At 38.1% G+C, this 24,710-nt stretch overlaps 1 protein-coding gene across 1 annotated transcript in view; it reads right to left on the reverse strand.

Moving 5' to 3' along the window:
* The window catches only part of PRDM2 (PR/SET domain 2), a 131,258-nt gene that overhangs the window by 97,598 nt on the left and 8,950 nt on the right, over positions 1 to 24,710 (reverse strand). Inside the window, exon 2 of the mRNA XM_049771955.1 lies at positions 301 to 418. The gene's annotated coding sequence lies outside the window, so the exon portion shown is untranslated. The remainder of the gene's footprint in view (positions 1 to 300; positions 419 to 24,710) is intronic.

Raw genomic sequence — 24,710 nt, forward strand, 5'->3', positions numbered from 1 at the left:
GCTATATCCAGCAGTGTTCAGGGCATACGCTGGTGGATACTCTAGGGAGCTTATGTAATACCAGGATTCAAATCAATGTCATAGCTGAAGTAACTACAAGCAAGGCAAGTGCCTTACCTTCTGTACTATCTCTCTGGTGTCATACTGAATTCTTGATTGGTGCCATACTGAATTTTTGATTAGAACTATAAATAAACACTATATAATCTAAGTCCAAATTAAATCTGTTGCTTTTATGGAGCGTTCCTTACTCTCTCCTTCCCTTTACCATCTCATCTCCTCTGGGTCCTTAGAACTCACCGATCCGAGTCTTGTCAACAGCAGATGGAAAAAGCCTCACTTCCTCTGGAAGTCCTCGAAGCACATGTTCAGGCACCTCAGCCAAGGTTTCAGGAGCAACCACAGGTTCAGTAACGTTCTGCAAATTTAAAAAAAAAAAAAAATAGAAGTATGATATAACAATAAAAGACTATTTAGCTGATGTTAATTTTTTCAAATCTGATAAACAAACATGCAAAAAACATGACTGAAAGTTGTAGCTGGCAAGCAAAGCATGATATCAAGCATTTCAAGAGTTGCTTTGTTGTTTATTTGTGACTCTCCCAAGGAAACCACGGTAATCTTCATAGGTGTCTGTATTAATCTAGGCTACTACAGCCACCTTGCAGCCATTGACAAAATACTTAAATCTCTGTTCCCAGATTATAAACTCATAAAGCATAACAAACATTTTTCTGGCTGCAAAACAAACATAAGTTTACTTTTTATATTACTTTTTATAAGTTTTATACTTTTTATAAGTTTACTTTTTATATTATTAAGCACCATGATTACAAACATGTTTGTAGTTGGGTTTTAGTCATAAAAAAAAGTATACTCTCCTTCACCAGTGCAACCTTCCCACCACTAATGTCCCCCCATCTCCCTCCTCCCTGAACCCATATCTTCAAGATAATCAATCTATTTCTCTCACTCACTACTGTTGTCATGATAGTTGTTCTCTACCTGCACTCACCAATCTTTGTGGTAAACTTCATATCATGGGCTGGTCCTTTTAAACCTCATTCCTATTTTCTCTGGGTATTACTACCATACTATCTATAAGTTTACTTTTAAGTCAAAGGCTACTATCAGCATTCTAGAACATTCAAGAAGTGATCAACATTCCCTATTTATTAAAATAAATTTGTCAGGACATGCTAGCCACTTGAATTCCAGTACATTCAGGCTTTCATCCCTCCAACAACAGCAACTGGACAAAGGCTCGAATATTTCAACTAAGAACATAAAAAAATTCTTCAGGGCCCTCAATGAAAAGTCGTAATATTATCCATCAAGTCACTAAACAGCACAGTGAGCATGGTAGCACAAAGTTGTTATTAACGAATTTTTCTACAACTACTAAAAATTTATAGAACTCATTACAATGTTTTGTTTTGTTTTGTTTTGTTTTGGGTCACACTCGGCAGTGCTCAGGGGTTACTCCTGGCTCTGCACTCAGAAATCGCTCCTGGCATATCCCATATGGGATACTGGGATTTGAACCACCATCTGTCCTGAAACAGCTGCATGCAAGGGAAACTCCCTACTGCTGTGCTATCTCTCAAGCCCCTCATTACGAATTTTTTTTTTAAACACTTGCATTTTTACTTTAATTTCTGCAATGCTCGGGATAGACCCCAGGACCTTACACATGTGATGCATGTGGCTCTCCTACAAAAAGATTACTAGTCCCTGTACTTTTTAAAAATAAGGGGTTTTTAGCATGGTACTGGAATAAAGACAGACCCTCAGATCAGTGGAATAAGCTTGAATACTCAGAGAATGTTCCTCAGACATATAACCACCTAGTTTTTGATAAAGGAGCAAGAAATCCTAAATGGAGCAAGGAAAGCCTATTCAACAAGTGGTGTTGGCACAACTGGTTAGCCACTTGCAAAAAAGCAAGCTCAGACCCCCAGCTAACACCATGTACAAAGGTAAAATCCAAATGGATTAAAGACCTTGATATTAGATCTGAAACTATAAGGTATATAGAATAACATGTAGGTGAAACACTCCTGGACATTGAGACTAAAGGCATCTTTAAGGAGGAGACAATACTCTCCAAACAAGTGGAAGCAGAGATAAGCAGATGGGACTATATTAAGCTGAGAAGCTTCTGCATCTCAAAGGAGATAGTGCCCAGAATACAAAGGCCACCCACTGAGTGGGAGAAATTATTCACCCAATATTCATCAGATAAAGGACTAATATCCAAAATTTACAAGGTACTGACAGAACTATACAAGAAAAAAAAAAAACAACTAACCCCATCAAAAAATGGGGAGAAGAAATGAACAGACACTTTGAAAAAGAAAGGCAAATGGCCAAAAGGCACATGAAAAGATTTTCAACATCACTAATTGTCAGGTATCACCTCACTCCACTGAGATTGCCACACATCACAAAAAAAAGGAAAACAAGCAGTGCTGGTGGGGATGTGGAGAGAAAGGAACTCTTTTTCACTGCTGGTGGGAATGCCGTCTAGTACAACCTTTATGGAAAGCGATATGGAGATTCCTTCACAAACTGGAAATTGAGCTTCCATATGATCCAGCTATACCACTCCTAGGAATATACCCGAGGAACACAAAAATACAATACAAAAATCCCTTCCTTACACCTATATTCATTGCAGTACTATTTACAATAGCCAGACTTTGGAAACAACCAAGATGCCCTTCAACAGATGAGTGGCTAAAGAAACTGTGGTACATATATACAATGGAATACTACACAGCCATCAGGAGAGATGAAATCATGAAATTTTCCTATACATGGATGTACATGGAATCTATTATGCTAAGTGAGGTAAGTCAGAGGGAGAGAGAAAGACGCAGAATGGTTTCACTCATCTATGGGTTTTAAGAAAAATGAAAGACATTTTTGACAGTATCTCAGAGACAAGAGAGATGAGGGTTGGTAGGTACAGTTCATGACATGAAGCTCATCACATAGAGTGATGAGTGCAGTTGTACAGATGACTACACTGAAAACTATTATAACAATGTGAATGAATGAGGGAAGAAGAAAGCCTGTCTCGAGTACAGGTGTGGGGGGGTTGGGGAGGAGGGAGATCTGGGAAACTGGTGGTGGGAATGTTGCACTGGTGAAGGGGGGTGTTCTTTACATGACTGTAATCATACAACTATAATCATATTTGTAATCAGTGTTTAAATAAAGATAATTATAAAAAATAAGGGTTTTTTTATTAGTCTTTAAATATTTTTAAATGTATGTAAGCAAATAAAAGAAGAGGTTTGAGCCAACAGACAGAAAATGACTGTTACTTGAAAAATAACCTTCAAAACAAATAAAAAGTCTAGTAACTGGTACCATTAGACCCTAAAATACTGTTGTGCACAAAAAGACACATCTAAGAACAACAGGTTTGTAGCCTAAGTGTTTCTTTCACTGCAGGGGAAAACATTTCCTAAGAATTTCAAAGAAAAGAGGCCGGAGCTATTGCACAGTGGTAGGGTGTTTGTCTTGCACGTGACGGAACCAGGATGGACTGCGGTTCGATCCTGAAGTTCCACATGGTCCCCCAAGGCAGGAGTGATTTCTGAGCACATAGCCAGGAGTAACACGTGAATGTTACCAGGTGTGATCCGGAAACCAAAAACCAAAATCCAAAAAAAATAAATAAAAGAATTTCAAAAATAAGGAAACAATAGAGCAAAAGACAACTGCAAGTATAAAACTATTAATTTTCCCACAACAATGAAGCTTTTGCAGTTTTTAGAAATGTTATACGCCAAGAAAAAAGTGTCATTCAAATCTGGATAATCTAAGTTTGTATGTGCGTGCGTGCGTGCGTGTGTGTGTGTGTGTGTGTGTGTGTGTGTGTTGTTGCTGTTGTTGTTGTTGTTGATGATGATGTTGCTGTTGCTGCTCTTGTTGCTTTAAGTAGCAAACTGCTTCTTTAAGAGAAATAAATCCAACAGCGACAAGCAAGCCATTAAGGTCTACTCTCTGGGCTGTTTTGAGTTGGAATGACAGAAGTGGGCATCTAGAAATTGAGACTCATTTCTTAGACAAGTGTCACAGTGCATACAAGTCAGAAGCAGAAATGTTTCCATGCTATTTAAGTTACACTCTGGTCCTTATAGTATCACAAATCTCAAATCAAAAAACGGGAATATAAAAACTCGCCCTAGAAAGTGATTTCACTGCATTTTAAAAGTAATTAGTATGAACAAAACTAGAGCATAAACTTCTCACTTCTAAATATAGTATTCTCGTTTCTTGTTTAAACTGGATTTTTGAAAACATCTATTTTTATCAAAGGGTTTAAGAAAACACATTGGTAGTTGGCATTTAGGGATAAATAATAATTACTTTGTAATGCTGATCTAGCTATAGTTCTGAGTCCTATTAGCACATAGCCATTTAGTATAATAAAAAATGTTTTTCTTCTCCTTTCTCAATTTCAACACTTCTCTGAAGAATAAAAAGGTCTGGGGGCCAAAGCAACAGCACTGCGGGTAGGGTATTGCCTTCCATCCCATATGGTCCCAAGCCTGCAGGAGCAATTTCTGAGCGCAGAGCCAGGAGTAACCCCTGAGCACCGCCACTTGTGGCCCCAACACCAGATTAATTAATAATAAAAGAATAAGGTCTGATACCACTTAACTTCCCCAGAAGTTTTGAAAACAGCATGTCAACTAACCTAAGCTGACACATGCAGTTACAGAAACACTAGTAACAACTTTATAGAGAGAACATCATTGCAGGGCACAGTACACACATACACACACACACACACACACACACACACACACACACGCACACCACTGCACATGCACACATGCAACCTCTCTGCATTACCTCCCATCCCACAATGCCATCCAACCCCACATTGCCCAGTACCCAACCACTATAGTTTCCAATTAAGAATCTGTTGAATAAAGTCTGAACATAAAATGTAAAACACGACAACTACAGTTGATAACTCTGTACTAGATAACTAATATTTAACAAAAGCAGAAAATATTTTTCACAAATAACAGATAAATATGAGAGGTAATGGAAATTAACTACACAATGAAAATTCTTTCACAGTGCATACATTATCTCGAATCAAGATTCTTTTCATATTTTACAATTTTATCTGTCAAAAACTCCAATATAGCTATGAAAGGAAAATTCTGTTGGAATATAACCTGAAACCCTCTGCCCTAAAACCTCCAAACTTCCATGGAAATGTCAGCAGGAGATGGCGCCTCAGGCAGAAATAATCATGCACACAGGAAATTTGTAACTCGAGCATAAACTGGATACCATGCACACTAAAATTTCTAAAACACCTGTGAATAAAAAAGGGCCTTAGTCGAGCTACCATAGGAAATAAAGAAATAGAGAAATAGAGAAAATCCCTATTTAGTTCATTACCTGCTTTCAGAAAATCTATTATTCCAAAGTTGAGATTCTTTACCTAGTTCAAACAGCTTTATTTCCTGTGTATCATGGAATCCTTCATACTTTAATAGGGCTCAGTTCAGTCCACATGCAGCCATCTAGACACTGCTAGGATTCAGGCCCTTCCCTTTCTTCCTTCTGGATACAGAGGCTACTATTGAAAATTGTCAGAATTCACTTTCAGAAAATCTGTTACTAGAGAAGTAGAAGACTGCATACACAGGATGATCTTATCTCCTTCATTAATTTCCTTCATAGATCTTACCATGATTTTATGTAATTATTTTTATGTATTTTCTTTTTCGGGGAGGGGCACACCCAGTGACGCTCAGGGATTACTCCTGGCTATGCGCTCAGAAATCGCTCCTGGCTCTAGGGACCATATGGGACGCTGGGGATGGAACCCAGGACCATCCTGGGTAGTCGCATGCAAGGCAAATGCCCTACAGCTGTGCTATCACTCCAGCCCCATATTTTTATGTATTTTTATGACTGTCCTTAGACTAACTACCATGAGACAGAGGTACACTAATTTATTCAATGGCATATTACCAATGCTCACCAATAGATATGAAATCCTAATTATCATCTAAATATCTGAATAAATAAATGACTCTTATCAGCTAACTTAAACCTCAAAAATAAAAATAAGCATAATAGAAGAGCTTCCTAACAAAGTATTTTCTTGAAACTGAGACAGAGATTGTGGCTCAATGAATCAATTCTTTAAAAAAAAATGTGACACATTTTCAATGTCAAGCAATCAATTTATAAGTAAACCTTTGAAACAAGAGTACCTGTAAATCATTCTTAATTTTAAAGTTTCAACACTCATTAACATTTCTTTTTTATATACATCCTAGTAGATGAAAAATACTTCAAAGAATTTTGATTGTTTTCATTTTGATTGGGCCAGAGAGCTACTACAAAAGTGAAGGCACTTGCCTTGCACACCATCAACCCAGGTTCAATCCGCAGCAATGCATATGGCCCACAGAGCACTGGCAGGAGTGATACCTGAACACAAAGTCAATAGAACATAAGCCCAGATTGGTGAAAATGACCCACCACCCTCCTACACCTAATATAAATATAATCACAAGTTGATCTTGAAATGTTTCCCAGATGGTTTATCTTTGGTTGTACTGGTGAAGAGGGATGTATTTTTTATGACTAAAACCCAACTACAAACATGTTTGTAACCATGGTGCTTAAATAAAAATATTAATAAACCAAAAAAATAAATAAATAAAAGAAGTTAAAGTCTCATTCAACAGATCAAACTATTTCCAAGTTTCTACTATGGGGCAAGATAATGTTTGAGGTATCACACTTGCCTTAACAATGTGCTGGTCTAGTGAAGAAGGTAGTGAAAAAAAAATTGAAGATAAACTGTGCTTAATAGTTTTGAGGAATCTGAAAAATCAGTGGAAGGGGGCACCAAAAGGGATCAGGGCTAGGGGTCATCTGGAGCTACCAAGTGGGAAGAAAACCATATAAACACGAAAGGAAAACATCCCAGGGAAGACTGGCAACAAGCCAGGAACACAATTTAAAGGGGTGGAGCACATGCCTAGCATGTTTGATGCCCTGTATTCAATCTCTGGCACTGAATGAGTCCCCAGAACACTGCCTGGTGTGGCCCCAGCGCTATTCGGCCCTCAGCACCATAACCCAAGCACTGAATCCTCATGACCACACTATTGGATCAAGTGTTAACAGGGTGGCCCCAACTGAAGAAGGAAAGAAAATGATCAGCAGTAGGGACCAAACTCTAAGTTAGGAATATTAGTGTGATCAGAAAGCATTTGGGCAAGAAGCAACGTGTCCAGTGCAGAGCAAAGAAGAACAAAAAAAGTGAGAGATGATGAAACAGAGTCAGTGTACTGGAGATCTCCATCACCAATTTCAGAGCTACACAGCAGTGCAGAAGAAACCATAAGGGGCCAGACTACAAGCTGGAAGGAACTCTGAATGCCCCTTCCTGCACTACAGGTAGCCTCTGGCACTTTGCTTTTGCTGTCCCAGAAGGTGGGCACCAAGGCTGGAGAGACAGACAGCTGGAGAGACAGCTGGAGATAAAGCATTTGCTTTGTACACAGCCTATCCAGGGTTCAATCCCCAGCACTCCATATGGCCTCCTGACATCACCAGAAATGATTCTCGAGCACAGAGCCAGGAGTAAGCCCTGGTCACTGCTGGGTGTGGCCTCAAAACCAAACAATAAAAAAAGAGTGGAGTATATCAAAGTCAGCAAGGATGAGAAAGAACAACCATCTGGCAGCATCTGCAAATTAATTTCAGAATAAAATAAGAGATCTTTCACTATAGTTCTAGTTATATACATAGTACTTATTCTTACTGAACATTTTAGTTCTAATTTTAGAAATAATATGTTTTCATTTAAAATAACATCCAGGGGCCTGAGCAATAGCAGGTAGGGTGTTTGCCTTGTTCTTGGTTGACCCAGGTTTGATTCCCAGTATCCCATATGGTTCCCATGAGCACCATTTGGAATGACCCTTGAATACAGAGCCAGGAGTAACATCTGAGCACTGCTAGGTATGATACCCCCCACAAAAGCAAAACATCCATGTTATATAAAAATTGATAATTTAGGGACCATAAAAACAGTACAATGGATAAGGTACTTGCCTTGCTTGAAGCTAACCCAGGTTTGTTCCCTAGCCTCCCACATGGTCCCTTGAACACCACTGGAAATGATCCCTGAGCAGAGCCAGAAATATGCCCTAAACACTGCTGATGATTATACTACAAAACATTTTAATTGCTAATTTACCTAGTAGATATTTGAATCAAAATATAATGTTAATTTCCTAAACTACATGCACTGATTTAAGTCATAACATAGAGAACTCACTTTATTTTGCAGCCTGTTTCTTTAAAGTCTAGGAAATCAAATTTATACTTCTTCTAACCTATAAAACACAAATTCTATATTAACATGCTCAAGCTAGTTCTTAACACCATATAAAGAGCAAGGTAGATTCTGAAAATGAAAAAAGAGAAAAACATTCCAAAGTTTCACCAAGTCTTTAGAATAGGTTTATCTGAATGATCAAATGGCTTTCCACAAAACAGCATCTATAAAAGGAATAAATTACTGACATGCACATAAATGTATCTCAAAAACATTACAACAAAAAGGAAACAAACACAAAAGAGCCTGAACTTTATAATTTCTTTTTTTTTTTTTTTTTTTTTGGTTTTTGGGTCTCACCCGGCAGTGCTCAGGAGTTACTCCTGGCTCCATGCTCAGAAGTCGCTCCTGGCGAGCACGGGGGACCATATGGGACGCCGGGATTCGAACCGATGACCTTTTGCATGAGAGGCAAACGCCTTACCTCCATGCTATCTCTCTGGCCCCAGAACTTTATAATTTCATATACATAAGATTCTTGAACAGGGAAAGCCAAACCTTAGAAAAAGAAAGCTAATCAGTGCTTATTACTAGGGTAGGGGTCCTCAAACTTTTTAAACAGGGAGCCAGTTCACTGTCCCTCAGACTGTTGGAGGGCCAGACTAGTTTAAAATATATATATATAGGTATGTTTTATATATATATATATGAACAAATTCCCATGCATACTGTACATCTTATTTTGAAGTAAAAAAACAAAATGGGAACAAATACAATATTTAAAATAAAGAACAAGTAACGTTAAATCAACAAATTTACCAGTATTTCAATAGGAACTATGAGCCTGCTTTTGGTGGGTCCTAAGTTTGAAGATTCCTGCCTGAGACTGACAGGAGGAGTTGAGACACAGATAGAAGGAGAGTCAGAGAAGGCAGCGCACATCCCACACATGCGCACTATGGGCCCAGGACGAGTTGGCTGCTAAGCAGGACAGGCAGTAGTGGCAAAAACATCTGGCAGGTGAGATAAATGTCTTTGGCAGGCTGCATGTGACCTGTAGGCCATAGTTTGAGCACCCTTGCTAGGGTAAGAGTTTGATGGCAATGATTCATTTCAGAGTAGAACTAAATTATAGTGATGGAAGTCCCCCATGACTGTGTCAATACAGTACATGGAGGCTCAAACCTGGTAGACCGCATGTAAGGCAGTGCCCTAATCACTTACCATCTCTCTGGCTCTATGGAGGCACAGTATCTTGGAAGTGGAAGCAGTTAGTTACATGAGTACAGACATTTGTCAAAACTTAAGACAAATGAATACATTTTCTGCAGATAATTTATACCTCAATCTTTGTTTCATACAGTAAAATAATAAATCTTGGGACCAGAGAGAGCATGGAGGTCAGGCGTTTGCCTTTCATGCAGAAGGTCATTGGTTCGAATCCCGGCATCCCAGATGATCCCCTGAGCCTGCCAGGAACAATTTCTGAGCGTGGAGCCAGGAGTAACCCTGAGCATTGCCGGGTGTGACCCAAAATCCAAATAAATAAATAAATAAACTAACAAATAAATCTTATGTTCTTTATAATTTATGGTACAATGAAACTTTAGTGCTCCAAAATATTAAAGAACAAAAATAGAAATGCCACTGCAAAAAAATAAAATTCTTTAATTAAAATCTGTTTTTTGACCCAATCAAAAAAGACCTCAAAACCCTCTATGTTTTTCATCTCCCTGGACAAAGTGACCATATAACTAAACACAACACTTCTCCAATCTCATTTTCACTTCTCTGGCACAATGAAACACTGAAATGATCAAATATATCATTTTCACAATATCATTTTCCACAAAAACATTTCAATTTTTTGTTTAAAAAAGTCACTGGAATTAATAAGAAATTTCTATTGTGTAACACAGCACTGGCACTGGCTGAAGACATAGTTTTTAATGTTTTTAATATTAAATAAATAAGCCTCAGGGCTGGAGAGTTAGTACCAGGGTTAAGGCAATTGCCTTATATAGCTGACCCCAGTTCAATTAGCCCAAACACCAAAAATAAAAATTAAGAAAATAAGTCCCATCAGTATTTTATTTAAATTTATAAGAGAGATCCTTTTGCACAAACCACTCACAAAACTACCATAAACAATTATATCAGATTTAATCTAGGTTAAGCACCTAATTCCTTAAGTATCAACTTGATCAAAACTACCATAGGAGAGCAACAGCAGAAAGATGACAGATGTGGTAAGTTCTTTTTTTTTTAGATGTGCTAAGTTCAACATTGCTTAATGTTAAAAACTATCATCGTGTCTGCCTTGTAAGTGCTAGTCTTACCACTGTGGTTTGATCCCCCAGTGTCCCATATAGTCCCCCCAAGCCAGGTGTGATTTCTGAGCATGTAGCCAAGGAGTAACCCAAGCGTCACCGGATGTGGCCCAAAAACAAACAAACAAAAAAATATTGTACCACAAAGATATCCAAGAATAAAAGTATTGATATACTCTAAAATTCAATGAATAATACTTTTTGTTTAGGTTTACAATCAAGACTCAATTATTATTGTAAGGAGTAGTATAATAGTAAACAGTGTATTATATTAATTGTACTAGGGTAAAGGTTGTATATGATTATAATAAATACATCAAAATACAGAACAAGAAAATCATAGGCATCATCTATGGAAAATATAGCAAAATAGATTTAAAATACACTTTTTTAAATAAAAGGCACCCTTCCCCAAGCACTGCTAGTTTTGGTCCTGGTATTACGGTGATTAATGCCAGGGCCAAACTAAGTGGCATTGCCTACTAGGAAGTTAGAATCCATATCACCAGGCCAAGTATTGCCAGGATTGGCTCTCTAATCCCCAGTACTACCTTAGCCCACCGCCCCCCAAAAAAAACAGGAACAATCAATCAAAAAGGTGAGAGGTTTCATTAGTTATTCAACTGTCTTCATATTGGCACTAATCTCAATAATAAACAAATACAGTACCAAATCTAGGTCTCTTACAATCCTGTCTACACAGTACAGTAAGCGCAAGTTGTTGTGGCCCTCCGTACAACATTTTGTGGCCCAAGGTCGGCCTTCAAATATCGCAGTATTCGCGATTATTCGCTTACCGAATAAAAATCGCATATTTGAAGGCCGGCGGCAGGCCGCAAAATGTTGTACGGAGGGCCACAACAACTCACGGGCCGCGAGTTTGAGACTCCTGGATCGGATGCTGTTACTGTCCAGTGGTTTCCCTTAGAAGAAACACAAACTTAGGTACAAACTTTTTATTTCACTTAGAATATATATAATCAGGACCGGTGAGATAGCATGGAGGTAAGGCGTTTGCCTTCCATGCAGAAGGACAGTGGTACGAATCCCGGCATCCCATATGGTCTCCGTGCCTGCCAGGGGCGATTTCTGAGCGTAGAGCCAGGATTAACCCGAGCGTTGCTGGGTGTGACCCCCCCCCCAAAAAAAAGAAAAAATATATATAATCTCCTTTCCATGTCTGTTAAGGTCCTATAAATATAACCACCATTCTGAAAGTAACTTCCTCTTTAGCCCAGAACCTTAATACTTGTCAAGCCAACAGTCTCTACCCTGCCCAATTCCTACAAGCTCATTTTCCTACACAGGGCTAAGCACTATGTTCACTGCACTCACTACCAAGAATTTTCTTTCCTTGAATTTTCTATCTGGTTGCTATTATTTGAGTTTGTTCCATTAGTGATCTTGTCTGCAGAACACCCTTTCTTCTTTCTCTGACCATGTAACCCAGTGAACCTTCTCACCTCCACCCACTGCTCTTCACCACATTAGTTACTTTGCCTTACTGTCTTCACAGAACTTTTCACTATCTAAAATCACCTTGTTTGTCTCGTTTTTATCGATTTCCCTCTGAGTCTGCAAGTTGCAGAACTTAGTTCACTGAAAACTCTGTGGGAAACAATCTATGCATGATAAATGAGGAAATGAAGAAAATTCAAAAACAGTTACTAGACTAGGAATGGCTTACAATCAGATCTATAGCATCAAGTGATTTTTAAATTTTAGTGTATAAAAATTTAAAAAAATAAAAGGAGCCAGAGCAATAGCAAAGTGTGGTAGGGCATTTGCCTTCCCAGGTAGACCAGGGATCATTCCCTGCTCAGAAGGTTTAGGGGTCAGTTGGCCAGCCCATCCAGTATTTAATGCCAGGCCCAAGAATCCAGTGTTGCTCAGGCCTTGTTGTGCTAAGACCACATCAACAATGTTCAGGGGCCTCAAAGGATCTAACTAGGATGACTCAGAGACGACGCAGTACTAGGGATCAAGTATATCCCTTGAAAATACCCTATGGCCTACAGCTGTGTCTCCAGCCCCTAAAAAACTCATTAAATTAATAGTGAATGTGATTGTGTAGTGACACAGTTATTCAATACTATATATCAACTACATCTCAATAAAACTGGGGAGGAAAAATCATTAGGACTCTACCCATATATTACAATTCTCCTTTCCTCCCTCCCAATTACCGGGTAGAATTGTACTGCCTACCAAGTTTTAAGCTAGATGTAGCCATATGATTAACTGTAAATGATAAATGTAAGTGCAAATTATGCACATTAGACAAAGGTTAGGTCCTTGATTCTTGAGTAACCACCACTGGTGATATATAGTAAGAATAAGAAACAAATGGTTGCCGTGTTAAGGTTATTGTGGAGTCTCTAGTTAGTCAGTACAACATAAGACAGATTACTCTGACTGATAAAGCAATACCATATAAAAATTACAAAATACCACAGAAAAATTACTCTGAAGCCTGACTTAAGTGTATTTCAAAGCTCTCTCACTACGTGAGTTTTCCTTGGTAAGTCATGGCCACCTCTCTGGGGTCTTAATGTCTAATAAGGAAACTACGATTAAAATACCTAATACTTCCTACAAAAAAGTTAGATGGGCTGAGTAAATGAGAGGTACGTGCAAAACCAGGTCAATTTCTGGCATGCTGATTATGCACACAATAAATAAAATATGCATTAAATTTTAGCATATTTATTTAATTTTAAGTAATATATGCAAGGTATTATGATTTTATTGACATTACGAAACTTTACTCATATTGGACAGTCGATAAAGTAAGGCATTCTAAACTCTACTAATAAAATAGCCATTATAAAGTTCTGGATTCTCTTAGGGAATCAGTGAAACATCTTAAAAATTAAATACTGGAGTGGATGTGGAATGTTAAAGCAAGAAGTGACCGCTCCTTTGACCTACCAACCAGGTCTGGACCCAGTGGGAAGACTTATAAGGACTACACATGTAAAGCGAACTGGAAAATTAGTGATATTAACAATAGACTATATAAATTAACTTGTCAGAGAAAGGGGGCATATTGCCCTTCATCTGCCTAAAATGTGTATTTTCTTAGACAATAGGTGCTTTTGCTTGGGATGTGTACTTTGTGATTTCCACTCGGAAGAAGCATGTGCTCTCTTGAGCACTTATCTTCCTGGTTTTCTCTCCCCTTATTTCTCGAATCAACTTACTTTACTTCAAAAAGAAAGGAAAGCAATAAGAACTGAATCAAGAACAGACTAGGAAAGAAAGACAAAGAATATGTGGACTGGGAGGAGGTTGTGGAACCCAATGCTGGAGTTAAAAAGAAAGCCTAGAGAATCAGACCAGGAAAGAGTCAGAACACAGGAAGGCCAAGCAGTTAAAAAAAAGAAATGCCTCAAAAGTCAGCACACAAACAACTAAGAGGCTCTAGATTGCTCTTTCTTTTGAAGGACTCACTTCTTAGATGTCAGTCTTTAAACACAGCTGTCAGGGTATGTGAGTGAGTGCATCTGTCCTATTATCTTAGAGACCGTGTCGATCATAATAGACAGATTTGACAGCTGAAATGTATCATAGCAGTACTGACCAGCCCCTAGAGAGAATTATCTAATCCTAAAATTACCATCAAAATTGTAATCAAAAATCCAGTTTAAGTGAAGAAAATCTTAATAACTTAATTATTACAGCATTTACTGCCCATTTTTACTTGCTGAAAAAGAGAAGGATAAATATAAGGACTAACATAAAATGTTTTACACTAAGACAATTTCTTTGGAAAATACTCAGTCTTATGCTATAACATAATAATCAAGTCTACCCATCAAAGAATTAGTATTTCTTCAATGTTGAAAATATAACTACGACACTAAAAATTTCGCTCATAAAAATGGACAATTCTTATAACCCAAATAAAAGTTTCATTACTACCAGACCACATAAATTGCATCCAAATCAGAAATGTGCTAACCATTAGAAACATAAGAGGATACTTTTCCATTGATATTTGGCATTTAGAATCAAAGCAGGCCTCACAGATCTGATATTAAAACTTGTCAAAAGCAAAAATAAAATTGCAAAAAGCCAAAAAAAAAAGTTATTGCCACAAACCTTTTAAATAGCATGTGGAGTTTGATTACTCACAAGTTCATTTGCTATAAATGGACTACTAAAGTAGAAGTATGAGGTGTTAAATACATCTAGACATTAAAATAAATACAGTAGAAATAAAATATTCATGGTCACAGATAGTATGACAATTAAAGTGCCGTATGCCTGAGGTTAAAGTTGTCACCTGTAATGAGAGACTCCTGAACCATGATGCAACAACAGTAATGTCAATATTTAGTTTCTACTTTTGAAGCATTCAAAAACAGTCTAATGCAGAATTGGGACTCCCTTCTCTAATAACAGTTCCCAGGGTGTAGGGAAAAAAACCCTCTGGTGTTTTCTGAGCTTACATCAAGAATCAATCTTAAAACAAAAACAAATGAAACCTCTGAGACAGTTAATATAGACACTTAATTTCAATAGAAAAAGACTATGAAAAAGCACTGCTCTCTTTCCCTCCCCCTCTGCCCATTTTAAAAATAATTTGCCTTCAAAAGAACGTGAGTAAATCTGCAAGTTTTAAAATAATAGAAACCATGTGTCCCATGTGTTCTCCAGACTTCATTTTCACGATGCATGGTCCTCTGCATTAAAATATATGTATTTTTGATAAAGTAATGAAAAATCAAAATAATCTACTCCAAAAACTTTACATCTCTCAATACCACAGAGGACAGATTCTATTAAATTTGGTCATCTAATGAAATGAAGTTGTGATCTCCAGTTAAAAGTACCTGTGGATGATTAAAATTATAAAAAAATGTTTTTTAATTTTCCAAAAGTTCCACTGAATAAAGATATGTCTTCAACTCTGATCATTTTCAGCTAAGCACTAAAAATCACAGACTTCATATTTTTAAGCTTAGTCTTTCAAATAGTTCTAAGTGAAAAAATACCAAGACCCTTAAATAAGAATTCTACTTTATAATATATTAAATTCACCAAAACTAGTTCTGTCTATTAGAATACCCTTGAAGCTACAGAAATATACGTAGAATTGTGAAATATCCAGATATTCCTACAATCTCCAGTAAGACATATTACATTTCCATATCTACCCTCTTGAACAGATTTTTCAAAGAAAAAAATGTTTAAATTTTCCCAATTGATCAGTTTTAGTTTCTAACTTTCATATTTCTCTTTTCAAACAGTGGGAATTATAAATTTTTTTAAATATTAAAAATGAGAGCTTTACTAGCTTCAAAATGAAACCAAAAATGAGTAGTATGAGTCAGAGGGAAAGTCTGAACTAAGGTTTTGAAGAACAGGCTTCTTCTTAGGGGGGTTCCACTAAAAATGGAACCGTAGAAATGGCAAACCATGTCAACTCCATGAATGCTAACCATACATTGAAAAAACATGAGTTAATCAATGGAAAGAGAAAAAAAAATCTGGGAAGAAAGAAAGGGTGTGTTACTATCTTTTTAAAACTCAAAACTAATCTAATATCTAAGTAATGTATTTGTATAAATTCTTATTTTTAAACTCACCTGATTCATTTTCAATTCCTGCTGCATTCTGAAAAGATACACACAACAAAGAAACTTCTTTGATTACAAGAGCCCTAAAAAGAAAAACAGACAATTGTAATATGTATGTACCTGCCTACAAATTGACAGTGATTTAAAAACCACAAACAGAACTGAAGTTTGCTCAAAGGACTATTCATAAAGCAAGCAACTCCAGGCCAGATCAGCTTCAACCTCTGCTGAGCATACGTCATAAATTTATCATCTACAATAAGGTATATTTTTACTAATCTTTACTGGGACTTTATTGTACTCTACAATTGAAAACAGACTTGTAAACATGACATCAAAAAATTTTTTAAAATTGCATCATTCTGAAGAAATAATTAGCTTTGTAAATAGAAACGCAAAGCAAAGCAAAGCGGCTTATAATGCTACGTAAAAGTCCTTCTTTTGCTATTAGTGAGATTCTGTCGAATGTGAATACAATTAGACTCCCTAATATTATTTTTCTTTAAAAGTTCTTAAAGGTAAATCGTTAACTTTTTAAGGAAGCTTTAACTTTTTAAGGAGGTAAACGAGAAAAACCTCACAATAAAATACAAAAGTTGTTTGGAAAGAACTACAATTATTCTTTAACGATTTTGTTCAATATAGTCATAGTCCTAGTAAAACAATAAAAAGACAAAAATAATTTCTTGTAAATGGATATAACATGCTTATTCCAAATAAGCTGGAATTTTCTTCAATCTGAAATCATTTATAATATGCATGAAAATCATGTCACCTTAGTACTTCCATGATAAGACTCAAAGTCTTCAACACATACCATTAAGCACAAAGTTATGGCTCCTTGAACTTCTTTCTTTTCTTCTCAGACCCTAAACTGCCCCATAGAAACTTCAAGTTCTAATTGTTAACAATCCAAGAACTGCATAACTTCATAACATTTTCAGTAGAATATACAGCCTGCCCATAATGATAAGAAATAGTGTTTTGTCATTTTCACCCTATTCACAACAAAGGCAGTTTGGGTGTTGTTGTTGCTCTTGTTTTATTGTTTTCTTTCCTTGAGCTATTGAACCACACTCACCTGTCACTTTAAGTTTAGAGTCTGGACATCTGAACTAGCTTTTAGTTATAACTGACACGTGAAACACATTCAGTAACTTGTAAGAGAGTTCAATGCTGACCAAATCAATATAAATCCTTCACAGTAAGGAAACAGGCAGAGAATGTATTTTTCAGGCAACTGAAAATACAGTTCTACCTTCTTAACTTAACCCATTAAGTTAAAGTTTAATTTTGTCTTTCCCATAAATATTTAACGCATCCTTCTTTAGTATACATTGAAAAGTGAACATAATCAACGTTTTCTATTAGGCGTGATATCACTATGCAGTGAAATATGTTCTCTTGAATGTCAATCAGCAATGAGGCCACTGGCCTCATTACATGTGCTCGCCTCACTACATAAGTGTTTCTGGCTGCCCTACAGTTCTTCCAACAGCCTCTGTGTGACACTGTGCACCCCAAAGGTAGGAAACAAGTTGTGTTTCACTTGTTTTTTTGGTAAGTAAATTTACCCTTGACCGCCAGGAAGTAAAAGTAAATTAACTCAAGTAGAGCCTCTTATTTATGGCCTCTTCTATTGCTTCTTCACCCAATTTCATCAGTTTTTCATCAGTTTTCCCTCCTGCCTCCTCCTTAGCACTGTGTGCCAAGCCCCATTTCAACAATGAACAGACAAATACAATGTTCAGTTGATCAGATATGAAAATGCTTTGGAGGATAATAAAGAGAGAATCAGGAGAGGAAGGAAGAGAGCAATTTCAATCTGTGTCTCTACCTTTGAGTTCAGCAGTAGTCAAGAGAAGGCTCCTTGAGGAAGGGGCATCCGTACAAAAGCCAAACAGAGCTGAGAGGCTCCGAGTTGTAAAGAAGAGCATCACACAATAGTGGAAAACACACAAGAGGAGATTCATAAGCTGCAGGCTGAGATGTTTATGGAATAAAGAGGCAGCCAGTGTGGCTGGTAAAATGTGTGGGACAGAAATGGAGGAGGTTACAGGATGGTGGTCAGGTGGAATGGGGAGTGGGAGAGAGATTAAGATTGAGATTCATGGGCCCGGAGAGATAGCTCAGCGGCATTTGCCTTGCAAGCAGCCGATCCAGGACCTAAGGTGGTTGGTTCGAATCCCGGTGTCCCATATGGTCCCCCGTGCCTGCCAGGAGCTATTTCTGAGCAGACAGCCAGGAGTAACCCTTGAGCAATGCTGGGTGTGGCCCAAAAACCAAAAAAAAAAAAGAAAAGAAAAAGATTGAGATTCATTAATATTTAAGAACAAGACAGCACTGCTGTTCACCTGCTACAGCTTTTTTGTCCAGAGACAGCTACGGAAAAGTTGAAACTTACAGAAGTAATGTGATTTTTTTAATTTAAAAGTTAAGACTATAAGAATAAGGTGGAGAGGCCAGAGAGATAGCACAATGGTAGAGCATTAGCCTTGCACGCAATCCGTGAAGATCCTAGGTTCGATCCCTGGCATTCCACATGGTCCCCCGAGCCTGCCAGGAGTGATTTCTGAGTGCAGCGCCTGGAGTAACCCCTGAGCGCTGTCACGTGTGGCCCAAAAAAAACAAACAAACAACAACAAAAACACAACAACAAGAATAAGGTGGAGGTGAGCAGTATTTTAGAATGCTAATGCCCCAATCCAGGCAAAAGAAAGAGACCTGTAATTTGGCACGAGTAGAAGATGAGATGAAATGTAATTGGATCCTGAATATATATTTATAACAGTAGCCAAGACTTGCTAGAAGGGTAGAGATAAAGTATGAACAGAGTTTAAGAAAAACACAGGGACACAGGAAAGTGGTATCGTTGTCTCAGAGGCTGTCTCCTCCTTCCCACCCGCCTTTCTTGTGTGCTTCCCTTTCAGTAACAGCATTTTCCCTCCCTATCCTCCCCCCTCTGCAGTTGCTAGCTGGCAGGCACAATTCGAGATATCCTGGCATGTAATAACAAGTAACAAAAATAAGAAAGGTCTTGGGCCCGGAGAGATAGCACAGCGGCGTTTGCCTTGCAAGCAGCCGATCCAGGACCTAAGGTGGTTGGTTCGAATCCCGGTGTCCCATATGGTCCCCCGTGCCTGCCAGGAGCTATTTCTGAGCAGATAGCCAGGAGTAACCCCTGAGCACCGCTGGGTGTGGCCCAAAAACCAAAAAAAAAAAAAAAAAAAAAAAAAAAAGAAAGGTCTTGAGACATTTTATTCCTTCAACCTGTTATCTCTGAATCTTACACTTTCTTCATTAAGAAAGTTACAAGAATACACAGTGCTGAATGATTAATAATCTCAGACTTCATAAATGTCTGTTGTTTAATGCACTTCCTTTACAGACACAAGAAAGACCTAAGCATGGTTTTTAAGGGTTTACAACATACCTGACACCACAGCCCCTGCTCTCCAAAACCCAAGCTCACATTTTCTCTTTCTTCCATCTTAACTCACAACATTGCCAAACTCAGTATCAAAAATAATTTGAAAATACTAAAAACATTACAGATTCAACATTGGCTTTTCAAACGGCATTGTTTTTTTATATTTATTTTATTTAAACACCTTGATTACATACATGATTGTGTTTGGGTTTCAGTCATGTAAAGAACATCACCCATCACCAATGCAACATTCCCATCACCAATGTCCCAAATCTCCCTCCTCCCCACCCAACCCCTGCCTGTACTCTAGACAGGCTTTCTATAACCCTCATACGTTCTCATTATTAGGATAGTTCAAAATGTAGTTATTTCTCTAACTAAACTCATCCCTATTTGTGGTGAGCTTCATGAGGTGAGCTGTAACTTTCAAACGGCATTGTTAAGAAAGGAACCTCCCTGTTAGTTATTGGGAGCCTGAGAGGGAGGAGGCACTCCTGGCTAAATTCAGCCTAACAATGCCAGGCCTAATAGCTGGGTGCTGGGGCCCAATGATACTTAAAGACTGTTTTCTGGGGCTGGGCAGTGGCGCTAGAGGTAAGGTGTCTGCCTTGCCTGCGCTAGCCTTGGATGGACCGCGGTTCCATCCTCCCCCCCCCCCGTGTCCAATATGGTCCCCCAAGCCAGGAGCGACTTCTGAGCGCATAGCCAGGAGTAACCCCTGGGCATCACGGGTGTGGCCCAAAAACCAAAAAAAAAAAAAAAAAAGATTGTTTTCTTTCCTTTTACTTTTCCCAGCTTTTTTGAAGTGGCTGACAAAATTGTAAGGTATGGTAGAGTGTTCAATATGGTTATTTGATATATAGGTGTTGTTCTCAATTTTTCAAGATGCTGAACTAGTTGTACCTTTGATTTTCCACAAGTACACTGAAAATTTAAATTTTTCTGGGATTTCTCTGAGCCTGATTTACATTTTCCTTTATTTTTGGATTTCCATGTCTAACCAAGCCATCTTAAACTATGGCAGTCTGTAAACTCCATATTTTTACTATTCCACATGCTGATGTTTAGTAGATAAAATACAATATGGGGCTGGAGAGATAATATAGAAATAAGGAGCTTCGGAGAGATAGCACAGCGGCGTTTGCCTTGCAAGCAGCCAATTCAGGACCAAAGGTGGTTGGTTCGAATCCCGGTGTCCCATATGGTCCCCCGTGCCTGCCAGGAGCTATTTCTGAGCAGACAGCCAGGAGTAACCCCTGAGCAACGCTGGGTGTGGCCCAAAATCAAAAAAAAAAAAAAAAAAAAAAAAAAAAGAAATAAGGAGCTTGCCTCGCATGCTGCCAACCAGGTTCTATTCCTAGCAGTACATTTGGTCCCCCCAAGTATAACCTCAAGTGATCCCTGATCACTGCTGGGTGTGCACCAAAAGGCTGATGAAATATACTAAGCAGAAGGACTAGAGCAATAGTATAGTAGGTAGGGCTTTTGTTTTGCACATGACTGACTAGTTTTGAGCCCAGGCATCCCAAATGATCGCCTGAGCCTGCCAAGAATAATTCCTGAGCTCAGAACCAGGAGTAACCTCTGAGCATCACTGGGTGCAGCCTCCAAACCAACATCAATACACACATTCACACATACATGTATACACAAACATATTAGGCAGATATCCAAATTTGGAGTATGGGGATTTTTTAATAATCACCTATACATTACTATTGGCATATGCTCAAGGAATTGACCTTGATTTTTCCATACCTGAGATTTTAACAATACGTTTGTAATTAACTAATCAAGAAATTACTTCCAAATTCAAGGACAAAGCATCTCCGCAAATATTTCACTTACTGGCATAAAGATCAGATGTTTATACATAATTAGTATCAACACAGCAACAATAACTAAGGACTTTATTCAGATATTGGTTTTTAAAGCATCAAGATACCCTCAACAAACTGGCCAGCCCTTTTTAAATTTATAAAATCTACGTGCAAAGTAAAAGCAGAAGACCCAATTAAATACACTACAGTGACCAATTTAACCTAACTTAGCATTTCAAAAATAAGTAGTTGTGTGTAAGTTTGTGTGTGTGTGTGATGTGTGTGCTTGTTTTAAAGACTGAAAATAAAACAGACTGGAAAACTGCTGAGTCAGAGGATGTGAGCTATCAGTACTGGAAGACTAGTGTTTCCCACTCTAAAATAAGTTCTACCCAAGGCAAAAAGACAATGGTGTGACTAAGTATGCCACACAGAAGAATCTCACTAATTATAAAAGTCCATGAGGGACCAGAGAGAAAGCAATAGCTCATCAGTATGAACAATAAGCTTTGCATGCTAGAGACCAGGGTCAATCCCTGGTACCAGATGGTCCCCTGAGCATCATCCAGAGGGAAGCCCATGCCAGGAATAGCCTGGGCACCAGTGTGCCTCAAAACTAAAAGACATATTTCATTTCTTTTAAAAGTAAAGGAAAAGCACATGAAAGGTGTAAAGAATGGGGTTCTCAGAAATAAATCAGTGATTTCTCCAATTTCAGTAAAATGATTACTTCCAAGAGGCTCTGAGTACCACAGTCGTATATCCTGGGGTCCGAGTCTCCAAATTTATAGGACAGAGATAAATCTAAACAAGTGAAGCAGAGTTTATGAGAGTTACTCCATATGAGGGGAATTGATAGATAATACAGTTTCCCATGTAACAGGGTGGAAAAACAGAGGGTTCATTGTTCTGAATTGGCTTTACAGCTACAGAATGCTAGAGAGAAACTGAGGTTGATTAAAACCTTCATTTAAAATATATAAACTCAGTGTCATAATAGATTGTTAAATGAGAGACCTGTGGATATACTAGCAAAGTAGCAAAGTACTAAAAATTATACATTGGTATTATGGCTCCCTAAGCTTTTCTTCTCCTCCTCTACTAAAAATCAAGTAGACATTTTTCAGAAAACACTGCTCCAAGAATATATTAATAAAAAGCTTAGTAATAAATGTATAGAAATTACCAATCACCTAAATAACACAACAAATAAGATACTAATATCTGTTCTTTTATGCTTTTGATTAAATTTGCACATTGTCTTTATACTTCACTGAATCTGTTTTTGTGTTATAAATTTTAGATTTTTGCTTAAGGCACCTACAATAATACACTCTATCCTACCCTAAATGTCTCATCTCCCTAAAGAAGTTAAAATATTATTTTACTTCTCATTGTAACAGTAAGACATGTTCCTTCCTGTAGCACTAACAACAAGAGTCACTAATTTCTCTCAATGAGGCAACTCCACTCAATCAAAATACCCCTGAAATAAAATTTAATTTCTTTTATTTATTTTCAAGACTAATCGCCAAAATAGAGAAAGGTAAAAATTCGCATGTAAAGGTAGATTGGTGCTTTCCAGTCATTCCCTGATTGTTTTGTTTGTTTTCTTTTTGGCTTTGGGTTACAACCAGTGGTGCGTAATCTGGTTAATGACTCAGGGTATTGGCTTGAGGTACTATATAGGGTGTCAAGTATAGAACCAACCCACTCACTGTACTACCGTTCTGGCCCACAATTCCCTCATTTTTAATGAGAACTCGCCACTGATTCAAGGTTATCGTCACAATTCCCATCTCGCCCAAAAAAAGTATAACTCAAACAACTACGGCCATATACAAATACAAAATAGTATTAAAATCAAATTTTTCGGGGCCAGAGTGATAGCAAGGAGGTAAGGTGTTTGCCTTTCATGCAGAAAGTCATCGGTTCAAATCCCAGCATCCCATATGGTCCCCCGTGCCTGCCAGGAGCAATTTCTGAGCATGAAGCCAGGAGTAATCCCTGCGCACTGCCGGGTGTGACCCCCAAAAAAAAAAATCAAATTTTTCATAAAGCAACACTTTCCTGACACTATGTTAATGTGTGAAACGTATTACTACGAAAAGATTAAGTTGATTCTTTCCTAACACTCAAATACCAAACTTCCAACTCCAACCCAAAATTTCTAAAGCAAGATGCCACACGATAGCTCATTTCACAATTTGAAAACAAAAAGAATTCTCAGCTGACCCCTTTGAGTTACTGTTTTTCCACTGCAGTTGCCAATACTGATGCTACTTTGTGATTAAACACTTAAAATTGAGGTATTTTCAGGAAACCTGCAAAAATACTTCTATATTTCTTGCAAAAACAAAAAGTTAAAGTAACATGATGCACTGGCCCTGGCACTTAGGACTTAGGTCTGCATGTGTTTCTCACATCAAGATATTCTTTTCTTTTTTTGTTTGTTTGTTTGTTTGTTTGTTTGTTTTTTGGGCCACACCTGGTGACACTTAGGGGGTACTCCTGCCTATACACTCAGAAATCACACCTGGCTTGGGGGACCATATGGGATGCCAGGGGATCAAACCACGGTTTGTCCTAGGCTAGTGCTTGCACCACCGCCCCGGCCCCATCACATCAAGATTTTCTAAGCAATGAAACTCCTGCTCAGGAGTTGCTGCTCGGGAATTCTAGTTTTGTTTGTTTCTTTGTTTTTCTAGACACTATATAGAAAAATAGATCTTTTAAAAGCAACATAAAAATGCCCCCCAAAAATGAACTAACATTTGAAACTACATCAAAGTCATAAATCAAAGTTACCAGATCAAGTGATAAATTAAGATTATAGGCACAATGGGCCCGGAGAGATAGCACAGCGGCGTTTGCCTTGCAAGCAGCCGATCCAGGACCTAAGGTGGTTGGTTCGAATCCCAGTGTCCCATATGGTCCCCCGTGCCTGCCAGGAGCTATTTCTGAGCAGACAGCCAAGAGTAACCTCTGAGCATCACCGGGTGTGGCCCAAAAACCAAAAAAAAAAAAAAAAAAAAAGATTATAGGCACTAGAGAGATAGTTGACAGTGTAGGGAAATTCATTTCACATAGCTGACCAGGGCTCGATCCCTGGCAACCTATATGATCCCTGAAACTCCACCTGGAACTACCCCTGAGCACAGAACCAAAGTAATCCCTGAGCACCACCAGATGTGGTCCAAA

Source organism: Suncus etruscus, chromosome 4, assembly GCF_024139225.1.
Source record: "Suncus etruscus isolate mSunEtr1 chromosome 4, mSunEtr1.pri.cur, whole genome shotgun sequence".
Lineage (NCBI taxonomy): Eukaryota > Metazoa > Chordata > Mammalia > Eulipotyphla > Soricidae > Suncus > Suncus etruscus.